We start from the raw sequence: 14,338 nt of genomic DNA, 5'->3' as shown, positions 1-14,338 counted from the left end.
GTTGGAAAAGACCACTAGAAACAGCTCGTCCAACTATCAGCCCACCACGATGCCCACTGACCACATCCCCCAGTGCCACATTTACATGTTCTTTAATGACTCCAGGAATGGTGCTTCCACCACCTCCCTGGGCAGCCTGTTCCAATGCATTATCAGAGCTCCTCAAGATCCCAGAAGAAACGCATTCATATTGATGCAACTGCGTTTGCAAGGGCAGGGTTACTCCACAGCTTATCACTTTTTCAGGTACAGCTCTTTTGGTCCTCTCAATGTGAGCTGTTCAAGAACATTCCTGTCTGTGTTTCTATTCTTCTCTACAGTTGTAATAGTAACATCAGCACCTTTTTATGTAAATGGATATACTAACTCCCCCATCAAGTTAAGACAGTTTGTGTCTATTCTCCCACAACAAACACCCAGTCCCCTAGTACACATCACTTCTAATTGCTAGCATAATCTCAGGCCAACACAGGTGTTGAGGAGCACCAAGTAGCTGCAGAGTAAGGTGTTTTCCTCTGGTATGCATTAGAATTAGATTAACTGCAATTCCCTCTGCTGACAGGGAGCACACTGCCTGTTCCCAAAGATGTTTTTCTATCCCAGCCAAGTCAGTCTTGTCATATTACAGCACAATCCCTCCTCACCGGTTTGCAAGGACTACATTTGGCACAGAAATTTCGGCTCCACAGGTCCCAACTCACTGGCTCTTAAATGAGAACAGGAGTTAGTTGATTTTACCTCATAACATTACCTAGACTGTACGTGCGCCTAGATCATACAGTGATGAGGAACCTCTGAAGCGTATGGAGAGTGAGTTTGTTTGATAAATGCATTCTCAATACTACCTGCATAACTCTAAAATCCATCTTAAAAAAGAAGAAAAAAGAACAAAAGTATCTGCTAACCAAGCCTTAGTGCATCATATACTCACAGATAAGAAAGCATTATCTGATCCCTTCTCTATCTGTTTTCATTTGACCACACTGAGTAGCAAAACGCATACAGTGACTGCCAACTCTGCCTCTCCTTGGAGCCGGATGTCTCTACAGTCACCTCTCCTCACGGTCAGTCCTCATAGCAAAACATCTGCCGCCAGGTTCTGGGCTGACATACTAATGTGATTATTCAGCATGTGGCTTCCTTCCACGTGCATCCTGCACACATCCTACTGTGGTAGGAAAGTTGGGCATGTACAGCTCCTCTGCTGTCTGCTTTACTTGGAGCCAGTGAACACAGTCCTATTTCTTCTGCCATTTTGCAGATTTTCTCTGAAAGCTAAAAAACAAGCAAACAAACAAACAAACAAACAAAAAACACAAAAAACCCAAGAACCAACAAAACTTTTCTTACATTCACTGTGACAGGTTCTTTTCCTTGCCCCATACCAGGTACTAATCTCAGTAATCTGCCAGAGATAGAAAATTCTAACATCCACGTTTCAGATACAGCTTCAGTATTTTGTGGCATCCCTTCCTCTTGTGTAGGCAAAAATGTACTTCCTACTCTCCCCCAAACATGTAGTGCAATATTAAGATCTCACCATCTATCTACTTTTGTCAGAGGCTCCAATACACACAGTGGCCTTGCCAAACCAGACAGTACAAAAGCCAATAACATTTTGTCATCCTTTCAAAGGGATGTGCTTGGCTAGAGATAAGAGCAGCTACTGTGTGCATAGGAGCTAATGTTAAGAATAAATTCACTCCCCAAGAACCATTCACATCTTTACATGTGAAATATTTTATGAAACCAAAACCAAACTCTCTTCTAAAGAGCTTACAAGATTATTATTCCACTGTCCTAACAAAGGATCCAGATGTGGGGACTCAAGGGATGCTACATTATCACTTTGAAGGAAGTCAAGACTGCTGGAAAGATGACCACATCATACATAGTCCAGTGACTGAACTGGCATTAAAGCAGCACTAAGGAACAAATCCTTGTTTAAAAGTGCAGTAGCAGTGGGTGCGAGGACTATCAGTCACTTGAACAACCCACAATCCAGGAAAACACAAAGTGGCACATACAACTGCTCACTCAGAGCTCACAAACTTGGCTGCTCCTCACTGACCTACAAACTCCTTCTCCCCTCCCTTACCCTAAAATTGGCACGGGATCACAAAGCAATCTTTACACATAAAGAGGGTGGTAGAAGGAAAGGGAAAACAAGGTCACTCCCTTTAAAGCTATTTTTTAAAATAACTCCAAGACAGTAAAAACAAAGTCACAACGCAAAACAGAAACATAGATAACACAAAAAAATGTATGGCCTGCAGGTCAGCCTCAGAACCATCTCAGCTCTTCCCTCTTCAGCTTGACTCTGTAGACACAACACTGCAGAATATATTAAAAAACAACACTGCAGTCAGCCAAGAGATTTAAAGCACAGGAACACTCAATTTTTAAAGCTCACCTATTTTCAGTCATAACAACTCAAATCCATATTCTTAATTTAAATACATATGTCTCATCGATGCTCATACTGCAGCATAAACTAACCACACTGCCATGTTAGCACGAGGGCAGACAGCAGAAACAAAAGCATCCAGACATTACTAACATCATTTAGAAACTGCTTCACCATAACAAACTTCCATCTGGTTCTCCACATCTTCTCTTACACATTCCCTTCCCCTCCCAAGTTAACAAATTCAGCACAGTAGCTGAACCATCAAGGTACAGAAGATATTAAATTAAAATCAAAGAGCAGAATCTCAATCATTCAATTCCTTCTGCCCTTGCCAGCATGTGGCAGAGAGCACTGCAGAGGAAGAAGTGCTTAGCCTGGTGAAAAGAAAGACAGGAAACTCAGTGTTTACTTGCATTCCATCACCTAAAATTGTGGCTTTTGGGGATTCTGGCTAGTCCCTTAAGATGCTGAATTCCTTGTTTTAAACATCCTCTACTGTTTCAAGTAAAAGCGTGACCTTTGTGAAATGATAAAAAAAAAACAAACAACAGTTAGAATTAAGGTGGTATCAGTGCAGATGAATGCCGAGAGGAGAGGATGAAACAAGGAGCAGCTTTCAAGAAGCAGTCCCTTTGGATTTATGGTACATGCCAAGGAATTTGCAAATTAAAATAAACTCCCCCAGATGCAAGGGGACCAGGTAGGAACCCAGCAGTGCAAAGGACACCTTAATTGAGACTTGCTCATGCTTTCACTACAGCAAAGCAGCTTTGGAACATACCAGCACAGTCACAAGCTGTGCAGAAGCAGTTCCGTCTTTTGGGGACCTCAAGGTCAAGCGAGCCACTGGCTGATGAAATCAAAGGGAACACCTCTGCTTCAAATGGGCTGCCTCGAAACAGATCCTATGGCAAAGAGCAGAAACCCCTGACACTGCTGCCCACGAAGGAAGCCGCACCACAAAATCTAAGGCTGTAAAACCCTTCTCCAAAGGCTGGAGGGCACTGTGATGCAAAGGAGGGCATTTATATGGGAAATAGCACCACCTGGTGACTCCTGGTACTAAGGGAGGAGGAAATGAGACAACGTGGCCATAATAGAAAGGGAAGAAAGGAGAAAGGAGCAGTGGCTTAAATGCTCAACTGAGTTTGGAAACAAGAGCCTGGGTAGGGAGGGAGGAAGACGACATGGCAGAGTTGCCAGAACTAGACAGCTGGGATAGACAGATCGAAAGAAGAGTGACTGACCACCTTCCCTCAGAAGCTTAGGCATCTCTCATTGCTGCTGTCACCAAGGGACCACTGCACAGCAATCAGTGGTGTGAACACAGCAAGGACAGCTGGAAAGGGTTCTCCATACCTCACAGATAAATTGCTGCATTAAAAGAAAAAAAAACAAAAAACAAAACCCTGCAAAGTACAATTGTTGAACAGAACGTCAACCTGAGGGATTTTTACCTGCTCATTTTCCTGTAGCTGTGGGAATTTATAGAGCTGCTATCACCCAAACAAGATTCATGCTTTTTCTTTATTCGCCCTCTACTCGTCTCCAAATCATAGGATCCTCTTCACCAAAGCATAACAAAGAAGGTAAATTTACCCTAACAGAAGTCCTGAAAGTGGCAAGAAAATTTATCATCTGATACTCTTTGACACAGCGTTCCGCCTCTTCACTCCACCACTTCAGTTTACCTTAATATCTCCCTGTTGCCCTCTTGCTGACTTCCCAACTCAACACCACCAGAGATAGTCACAGAGATAGTCACTTCCATGTTTGCCACTTCATTTTTCAGGTGAGGAAGTGAAAAAGGAGTCTCAGTTTATGATCAGAAATTTCCTATGGTGGTGCTACAGATGGGTGGTGATCACCACCCGACACTCCCCCCCAGCTATGAAAGAGCCAAGCACAAGCCTAGATGATCTCTTGAGCATGTGAGACCTCATCAGGGATCAGCTAAATGAAGCTAAAGTAAAACAGTGAAAAAATTAAGTCCTGTTTTAATGCTTATGTATTAAACTGATAGTGACAACTGTCTGGCAACTCAAACAGAGATTATTTTTGGACAAACTTGTGAGACCTTTAACACTCAGACAATGACATCCTTCTCCTACTCACTCTCTAAATGCATATTTGATATACTGCTCTTCACACAGAAATTCCTATTAGAATACAGTAAAAACATTTGTAACATCTGCTTAAGAATTCAGATAATTAGCCTTCAACCTGAAAATGGGATAGGTGTACAAGTCAACATACCTCCCATTTTCAATGATAACAAGCAGTGATTGCAGGCTGTTATCTCTACAGACCACATGTACACATACCAGCATAAGAATCTGGTCAAATATCATTCATCATCATTGTGCAATGTAGTCATGAGAGAAACTGAATTCAGTTTTTAGACTAAAAGACATAAATATCCTGAGGCTTACATAATTCAGTAAACACATTAGGCAACAGCATCCTGAGAAATGTTTTCGAGTATAGTTTGGCAGCAAAAAAAGAGAAACAATTCTGTGTTATTCTTCCCAAACCAAAATCTTTTCTTTAGTGAACCTTCCCTGCATATATTTGCAGCAGCTGAAGCTTTCCAAACAATTGTATGACAAGGAGGTAGTCTTTGACCTGAACTGCTGTTTCTCATAAGCCCAAGACACCATCTCTCCTGTTGAGAAATCCTATCACTAAAGCCAGAATCTCAAAATACAGACTTGTTAGTATACCTTACTAAAAAAAAGATATACTTTCCTCCCACAGAGATACTGTCAAATCCTCCAGTCAGTCTGGAGTCAATAATCCAATCCAAACATTTATAGTTTTATATTACAGATTGTCCACAAATCCCAGCCTGGATGAAATCAACTTGGTTTACTGCTCAAATACATTGGTTTGATTCCTCCCACTAAAAGAAGGCAGCAGCTCACACGCAAGCACAATTTGCACAACAGTTCTATACACTATTTGAAATAATGACTCTTGGTATTCAGCTTACTATTTCAGTAATACCTATATTGTCAGGCAGGTGCCCAGAAAACTTGGGTGGGTAAGCTTAAAGGGAATCCATCCCTCTTACCATCTCCCCAGTTTGTTCCCAGGTCACCTGCAATTTATTATTGTATTTAATACCTAAGAGGAAGAAAAAAAAACACATACTTTGAGTGCTAACTGAAACACCAGTTGAAACTTCCATGCTGAAGAAAGGACAACCTCTCTCGCATCAGTGTGTGACAGCAAGGAAGGCAGCATAGTTTCAGGATGCAGCTATATAAAGACATTTCCCCTAACAAACGGAAACCAGCATCACAGCTCCAGATCTTTGCTTTGAGTTTATGAAGTCCTGGCAAGTGACACAGTACCTAAGAACCGCAAGAAGCAACTTCTTGCCCTCTTACACTTGCTCTGCCCTATGCTTTCTCTGCACATGTTGAACCCAAGCCATTTGTGACAACCAACAGAAGCTTTTAGTTTGTCAGAGTTCTGGTGGTTGGCCAATTATCTCCCCCTGCTTACCAGTTCTTTTCAAGCTGATGCACCCAGCACCTGTAAAGTTTGGAATCTCTCATAGCCACAGAAGCTCTGAAGTAGTGAGATTTGGTCAGCAGTCTAAAGGTTGTTCTGTTGCCAACAGCATATGCTCTTGTCCATCTGGGATGCTGTTACAATTTCCCACCCCACCCACAGCCTCTGGAAACCTTCATTTGTTATGAAGCACGCCTTCCTTCTAGGCATCAAGTGATGGGAGCTGCTAGAGATTCACTGAAGTTTGCCATTATTTGTTATACGTTAAAATCCTTGAAACCAGATGTTTTTCTTTCCTAAACTGATGCACAGGACTGGGGATGGACAATGGGAGGTTTGCATAAACCTAAACATATATTAAGATTTCTTCCAAACAGTTATGCTTGGTTCACTCAGATAAACAGTGACTTCATCTTTATCTCTTCTCCACTCCTGAATTTCTCCCTAAAACTACAGACATCACCACTTATTCTAAACAGCATCATATAAGGACCCACCTGGTGCATTCTCCTCTGCCACTCACAGAGTAGGTAATAGCAAGCACAGCGTAGTAAAAGCCAGGGCTGTGTTTTGTTGTCTGTGGATTTATTGTGTGTGATGCTGTGAACATACTGAGGGCAAAGCTATCTGGACTGAACAGGCTAATAAATGAAAGAGTTTATCAGCATAAGGCTGTATCCTTTAAGCAGCTGGTTTCTTGAATGTTTTCACATCCCATTGATTTTCAACTTGATATCTCCCAAAAGCTGGTACCACTGCTGTCGTGGAATTCGTGATTTTAGGGAAAAGTCCCTTAAATGAGCAGAAACCATTTTGGTTGCTGTTACTGTTTATGTACCATCCCCTCTCTACCACAAAAGTAACTAAGATAAGTTTCTAACTTTCCTCTGTGAGTCAGTTTAAGTGTTGATAATCCAGCCAATTTTCCCCCACTTCTCTCAGAATCTGCAATTCAGCCACAATGACCAAAAGCACAGAAGCATTGCAACTCTCAGCTGAAAACACAAGGGAACATGTTGAATGTTTGCGCTAAGCCACAAAGTTCAGTATAAGCAGAGCTCGGGAGACAAGAATAGCTGGGCACTGGTACAGTAGGATGGAACCCACAGTTGCCACTGACCATAGATACAGCACAATGACAGGTAGAGGGACTTTGTATGACACGTCAAGTGGTCTACAAAAATCACATTGGACCTTCCCTTTTAGCTACAAGATTTATGGCAGGGCATTCTCAACCAGCCAAAAGGTACTGCTTAATTTAATGCTGTATAAACAACTATCCTGTGAATTCAGTGGGAAAAAATGTTTTGAAACACAGACGAAGCAAAGCTAACTAAGACAAAGTTACATCTTAAAAATAAATAAATAAATAAATAAAAATAAAAAGAAGGAAACTGGAGACTGAAATGAAGGAAGAAGCAGCTGGGTTTTTCACCCCATGTTTTTTTTTTTTGTTTGCTCTGCATTATTTTGTTTCCCTACTTTCAGCTTCTCTTTCCCTCGCCCCTTCTCAGATTTTACTGTGTTCCTCATTCTCCCCTACCAGTCCTTTACAACTCTTCCAGTCTACAAGCCCCCAGAGTTCTCTCTCTCATTCTTTACCCTAGCCTAAAGGAAAATAATGCAAACCTACAGTCACAATATTCTGGGTCAACTAAATTACCTAGTCAACAAAAGCAGCACCTCCATAGAGTTTAGTATATCATGAAAACCAAGCAGAGGGAAAACTGAGCTTTTAACGTTAAATGACAGCAATAGTTCAAGATTTATGTTATTTCAAATACTTAATTAGCATAGACCTTTTATCTTTGTCCTCCACAAAGCACCGCATTCAGCTGTGCAGGTAGGTATGTGCAGAGCTTCAAGATCAGAAATCACTTCAGTCTGTTCAGCTAAGGCTGAAGGATGTACCCCAGTGCTTTGAATTCAACGTGTGCTTCACAAGGACTCTACTCAAATTAGTGCTCCTGTAACATAAATACTGATGTAATCTTCTGTTATCTGGTTTTGTAAAGCTGACATTTTTGTTGCTTAAAACATATTCCAGACACTTGTCCAATGCTCAGTCATGCTATTAAAGACACCTTGGAGAAGGTAAAAGATAAACTAATGTAGAAGACTAATAGTGTGCTATTAGTCTTAGATTATAGTGTTAGATTATACTGCTTTGCAGGAGTAGTAACAGTTGATGAGGCTAAATGTGGGACTAACTGCTTAATTTCTTCATGGATGCTCAAGCAAACTGAGACAAAAACAAAGCAAGATTTTTGCTGAATTGTTCACAAGAATGATATTTAGAAATAAAAAAGCTGATGTAAAGAATGAAACGAAAAAAAAACCTGTTTGTAGCACCCTCAAGAACTGATAATCCTAACAGTAAGATTATCATCACAGTAATTACAAAAGTTGAAATCAGTATGGGATACGCACCACGAAAGGCTTGCGGCCTAAGTGCAGTTGGAAGCTTCCAGTTCGTACCATCTTTAAGATACACTGAAAAGGCTGATTTTCTAACTCTTAAAATACACCAACTTATATTTAGTTCACTTAAAGAAAAGAAAAAAAAAGTGGAAAAGTACTTCCTATTCAATAAAAGGAATGCATTCTTTCTCACTTCCCAAATCCCTCCAGGAGTTAATCAGTCGACAGATCATCCAGCCACAGTGAGGAAGTGTGCCTTTGTGCACTGCTAGCGCTGTCTGTCAGCCAATGGCAGTTTTCTTAAGTTAACAAATGCTATCTTAAGTAAACAATCATAATATTTGCTTCCACAGATGGTAGAAACTGCTTGAGATGAAAGTTGCGACTGCACACAGACAAACACCTCAAATACCTGTTTTAATATGCTTCTAACTCCCAAACTACTAACCATAGTGATAACGTGCTTTCTCTCTTTTAAGTCAAGAAGCTAAAAATGCACTCAAGTCCCAAGAGCCAAACTGAGCCCTGGTATAATTCTATGCCACCATCAAGTGAGTGCTCTCTGGTATAATCTTCGCATCAAGACCTTGAAGCCCAGTAATCTCCACTACAGCTGCCCTTCATTGGCACCAACCAAATGTTGACCAAACACCTAAGGATTCATCTTCTGCCACTGAATTCCCAGCATCAGGCTCAAAAGCAAAAGTCTAAATATACACAAGATAGTAAGCTACCACCAAGGCTACAAAGACAGTGAAGGGTCCAGCAGACAGGATGGATAAGTAATGGCAGAGGTCCCTGGGTTTGCTCAGCACAGAGCAGAGGAGCTGAGGGGAGGCCTGATGGCAGCTGCAGCTTCTCACAGGGAGTGGAGGGACAGCGCTGAGCTCTGCTCTGTGTGACAGTGACAGGGCCCGAGGGAACGGCATGGAGCTGCAATGTCAAAGTTGAGGGTTAGGAAGAGTTTCTTAACAGACAGTGGTCAGGATCCAGGAACAGGAGCCCCAGAGCAGTGATCCTGGCATTGGACTGATAAAAGTTCAAGGAGCATTTGGACACTGCCCTCAGATGCAGAGATTGAATTCTGGGTAGCCCTGTGTGGAGCTGGGAATTGGAGTCAATGGCTCATGAGGGTCCCTTCCAAGTCAGGGTACACAGCGGTTCTATGAGTTTATGGCTACAAGTGTAAGATAGAGAAGGTCAGAGTTATTCCAGGGCATGTCACCGGCCACCAGTACACATGGAAGGGTATGTGAGTGACTTCAGACCTGTCTCACCGCTCTGCAACATAGCTTTGATGAAGAACTGTTAAGATACTATCTGTACTTGAGCTTTGTTTGCTCCAGAATTAAATAGGCAAAAATAAATCAATCAACCAAAACTAAGCCTACTTTAAGAAGCTCTTCTAACTCCGTCTCTGCAGACAGGCTCAAAAATAAAGGAAAACCTGCTTCAAGCAGTGCCAACTATAGGCATAAGGCTGATACTATAAGGCTGATAGTTATCATTTTAAAAGATTGCCCTGACAATGTTTATAATCCACTGCGGTTGCGCACAGCAGAGCAACCGGTCCAGCCGGGACATTCAGTGACGTCAGCCACATCCTGTCACCCTGCTGACACACAGGAAACGATCACATCGGGACACGAAGCATTCAGGAGCCGGATCTCATGCACGTGTGCTTCCATGTGTTCCCCAAACAAGAACTCCAAACACTAAGCGCAAAACCAAAAAGACTACCCTGCCCTCCAAAAAACATCAAAACCGCACGCTAGAATTTCTGTTTAAAAATAGCCACGTGGAAATAAAAAACATTTGTTCCCCTGACTGCTGTTCAGCTTCATTACTGGCTCTGCAAGCCTGGAGACTGTAAATTATAACATTGGCATTTGCTTACACAAGACAGCGTGCCAAAGCATCCTGCCTTTCGTGTCCACTGACTGCTTGCAAAAGCTTCTGCTTTCCTGCCTGTGGTAGTGTCCAAACTTAGGGGGCACAGCAAGCCCCAACAGGGAGCAGAGCATTGAGCTCGCTCTACCCTGCCAACCAGCAGGGCACAATCCAATCATGCAGCATGATTAGTGCTGAATGTAGAGAAATGTAGAGATATATTTTTGTTGCTATCTGAAGGAAGCAAAGGGGGAGAATAAGCTGGCTTAAACCTGCTGCAAAGTTGAGTAGGCTTAGCAGTCCGAAATGTGCAGATGGGACTTCATTTTTTTTCTACAACTACAACAGGGGCTGGCCTCTTCTCCTAGGTAACCTGTGACAGGATAAGGGGTAATGAGTGGCCTTAAGTCCTATCAGGGGGATTTAAGCTGGATATTAAGGAAAAACGTCTTCTCAGAGAAGTGAGGCAGTGACACAGGCTGCTCATGAAGGTGGAGTCATCATCCCTGGAGATGTTCAAGAACCCTGTGGATGTGGCACTGAGGGACATGGTCAGTGGGCATGGTGTGATGAGCTGATGGCTGGACTAGATAACAGTCTTTTCCAACCTTAATGATTCTAGATATAAGGGAAAGTCCATCAGAAAAATAGACCTCAAGCAAATAGGAAGCTATCTTCCTCCTCCCTCGGAAGGCAGGGCCAACCCAGTCAGAAACCCAACCACCAACTCTGCCCACAAAGTGGGGAGCTCCCACCAAACACAGGGGGCTGTGGTCTCTGGTCCCCCAGCAGCTGCTGTGGACCTGGCTCCTGCACCAGACCACAGGGCTGAAATGCCTGTGGAGCAGACTGCCTATCTTATTCAGGGCAAAAATTCCTTCCCTGCAAGAATCCACTCAGGATCCAGTGTGCCAATCAGGGTGAAACCTCACAGTTTTCTACCAGCTTTCCTCACCCTTTTGAGGGAATCTCTGAGTACCCACCCGCTGAGCATTGTCTGGCCTCAGAAGCAGCTCTAAGAAACACAAGGAAATGAACTATCATGCCTCCTGATAGAGCTTAGAGATGACAACCAAGAAGTAATACCATGATCTCAAACCACCACCCTGTATCAACATAAGTTGAGATATGGTCACCAGAGTCACTGACAAGAAGAAACAAGCTGCCTTACACCCGCAGAGCCTACAGCCTCCATACATTTTCATCAGTTACAACCTACCACCATCAAAATTCACCAGCACTGTAATCTCTATGCAAATGCAAAAGCCCTGCAGATTCAGAGGTATTTGCCTAAGATCAGCACAGCTAGTGCCTATTCTGCCACTTCCCTAAATCGGATTTGAATTGCAACAAACAGTAACAAAGCAAACTACTGCTGTAAAAGCAAGTCTTACTATCAACGCAACTCTCAGACAACAAACTTTAAATGTAAGTTTAAAACTACGAAATAATGAGAGCGTTTTCTTCCCCCATGCATTTTTTGGGGTTTGTGACTGCCTCACACTCTACCTCAGCACTACTTCAGTAAGGAAGGTGAACACAACACTCATTCTTAAAACACTGACTTTACTACCAATTCAACTTCCTTATTTTAGTAGAAAGAATTTTCTTTTCTCAGGATTACTGTCCAACAAGAAGTTTTACAGCTTTTCAGCCAAGTTAAGGAATGCAAAAGAGACAAAACTGGGAAAGCTTGAATGAGAAATAAATACAATTCGTCAGACAGTAAAACAACAGCCTGCATGTGATGCATGGACAACAGCCAATTCAGGATGGCAAGGTCTCATTCAACAACCAAGTCAAAACCAGTGGATGGGAGCTGAGAGATGATGCTCAGGTGATGGGAGCTGATTACCCACCATCCTCTCCAACAACAGCCAACCACAGGCAATTCTTTTTCTGCTTATTAGTGATAAAAAGCTTCCCATTTGGACAACTACTGAAAATAAAGCATTTTCAGTTCTGCCTTCTGCTAAATCAGAACTCCCCTGTCACTACCAGCCCAGTTGAGCTGCTGTACACGAAAGCAGAATTTGGCCTCCACGTTATCCTTTCCCTAGAAAGATATTCAGGTCATAACATAGTTTACTGACTTATCTAAGTAATTCCACTCAAATTTTTTGGAAGATGCAACAAAATAAATGTTTAAAAATATGTCAGGAAAGCAGTAAGGCCAAGGTCAATATGAGAACTTGAATTACAGTCCTCCACAGCTCTACATAATAAACTGTTTACCTATATATTTAGTGTCTATGCTACAAAAAAAATCTATTAAACAGATATTATAATTTAATAGGAAAAAATATTGAACATAATTGTTTATGAATACAGGAGAAAGGCATTTCTTACTTGCTATGTAATTTGATATTTTTATGTAATTATATTTTTCCCCCCTCAAAACAAAATAACTGCAGTCCCTGTGCAGTGCCCTAGTAGACTGCTCTTTTGAATGGCAGGATAAAGGAATGGAACATGGAAGCAGCATGAGTTCACTTAAGTGCAAACTTCAGAGTACACACCTCACCAGGTTTCACAAGGAAACAGGGCACATGCAGCTACACTAACCCTGCATGTCTGCCTGCCTCTTGGTTCTCCACAGTCTTAAAGTCATCATCCAGCTGAGCACGTGATCTGATACAGGGCTAGCATTTCTAAGACTTGCAGCCACTTTGGTTTTCTGCACTAATTTGGTCCCTCTCCCTTTTGTTTGGGGTTACAACAACTGCAGCTCACATGTTAAGAGTTAAATGAGAAATAAAACTGCAGTCTTCTGTAAACACCAACACAAATCAAAGGATTCTCAGTCATCCACATCCCATATAATTGCTACCTAAAAGAGTGGGTACTTAAACTTCTTACTGCAAGGTCTAACAAGTCTGAGATCCACTGCATTCAGCTCAATCCAGATCATGACATTATCATGACATCATGATAGGAAAAACTGAGGCTTTACCCTCAAGAAAAGTATTACCATATTCTCAATGACTTCAAATACCGAAGAGCTGTGTGCTCAGTTCCACACTCCATGTGCAGGCACTTCATACCAAGGTGCAGGACATCAACAAATGTAACAGACCGTTCTTCCTAGCTGGCCTTGGGGACCCAGTGATAGAGAAGCCACTGAGGAGACCCTCTCTACAGAGGAGACGGCACTCTACTTACAGGCTTAGGCTCACCAATTGCAAGCAGCGTTTGAAGACTATTTGCTAGGAGAAAATGTCTTCCAGCAAGCAAGGAAGTAGAAACACAAACAAGTGGATGAAAAAAAAAATGAAGTCTTACGTAAGGAAGGTTTAGGTGCTATGTCTGAAAAATACTTTTTATGGCAAGCACATGTAAGCTTTGGAAGGTAGCCCTGGGGAGAGCAGAAAACTTTGTGCAAGGTTTTAGAGCAAGTCTATCAGAAAAGCTTTAAGAGAAGCTTTAGAACCAAGGGATGCCCTCTAAGTCTCTTTCAGTCCTAACTCGTCTGGTCCTGTGATGAACAGTCAGAACATAAAAATGTAATGAACAAAACCAAAAGGAAGGCAGCAGTGGAGGTCACTTCAGATGATAGTTGGCAAGCCACCTCCCTAAGCCTCTCTGAAGTGCTGTTAAAGTTTCCTCAGGAAGTGACAAAGACAAGAAACTTTACCTCAGTCCTAGACCAGGCAACATCTGCTGTGGCTGCCACACATCCATGCCAGGACTTGGCAGAGGACCGTAAATTGCTCCTCAGCCTGTCTGAAGACAGCGTCAGCAGCCACAGTGCAGAGCACTCCACAGCCCCATTAGGACAGTTGGACGCCATTCCCACCAGCCACACTTCAACACAGGAAGAGCACACTTGGCCCATTGCCCCACGCTCCTTTGCTCCCTCCCTTGGGAGGGTTTTCACTCAGGACAGGAAAGTCAGTCAGGCCAAATGGGAGCTGCAGTTCACTTCCCCCGCACCACAGCTGAACCCTGCTTAGCACCAGAAACCACTAACATGGGGGCAACTGATGTGAACAAATGCGTCAGAGTGAGAAGCCAAGAGGAATTTGGGGTGACATGACAGGGCTTGGAGCAGATGCTCAAGCAGTTGCTTGTACTAAGATGGAGGCATTCCACAGATGG

At 42.6% G+C, this 14,338-nt stretch overlaps 1 protein-coding gene across 2 annotated transcripts in view; it reads right to left on the bottom strand.

The window, feature by feature from the left end:
- Nucleotides 1-14,338, bottom strand: part of RAB31 (RAB31, member RAS oncogene family) — a 58,340-nt gene that overhangs the window by 41,018 nt on the left and 2,984 nt on the right. The gene's annotated exons all lie outside the window — the stretch shown is intronic.

The sequence above is a fragment of the Excalfactoria chinensis genome, chromosome 2 (assembly GCF_039878825.1).
Source record: "Excalfactoria chinensis isolate bCotChi1 chromosome 2, bCotChi1.hap2, whole genome shotgun sequence".
NCBI classification, from domain to species: Eukaryota; Metazoa; Chordata; class Aves; order Galliformes; family Phasianidae; genus Excalfactoria; species Excalfactoria chinensis.
The sequence above is the reverse complement of the archived record's forward strand: the minus strand, read 5'-3'. Positions and strand labels throughout refer to the sequence as shown.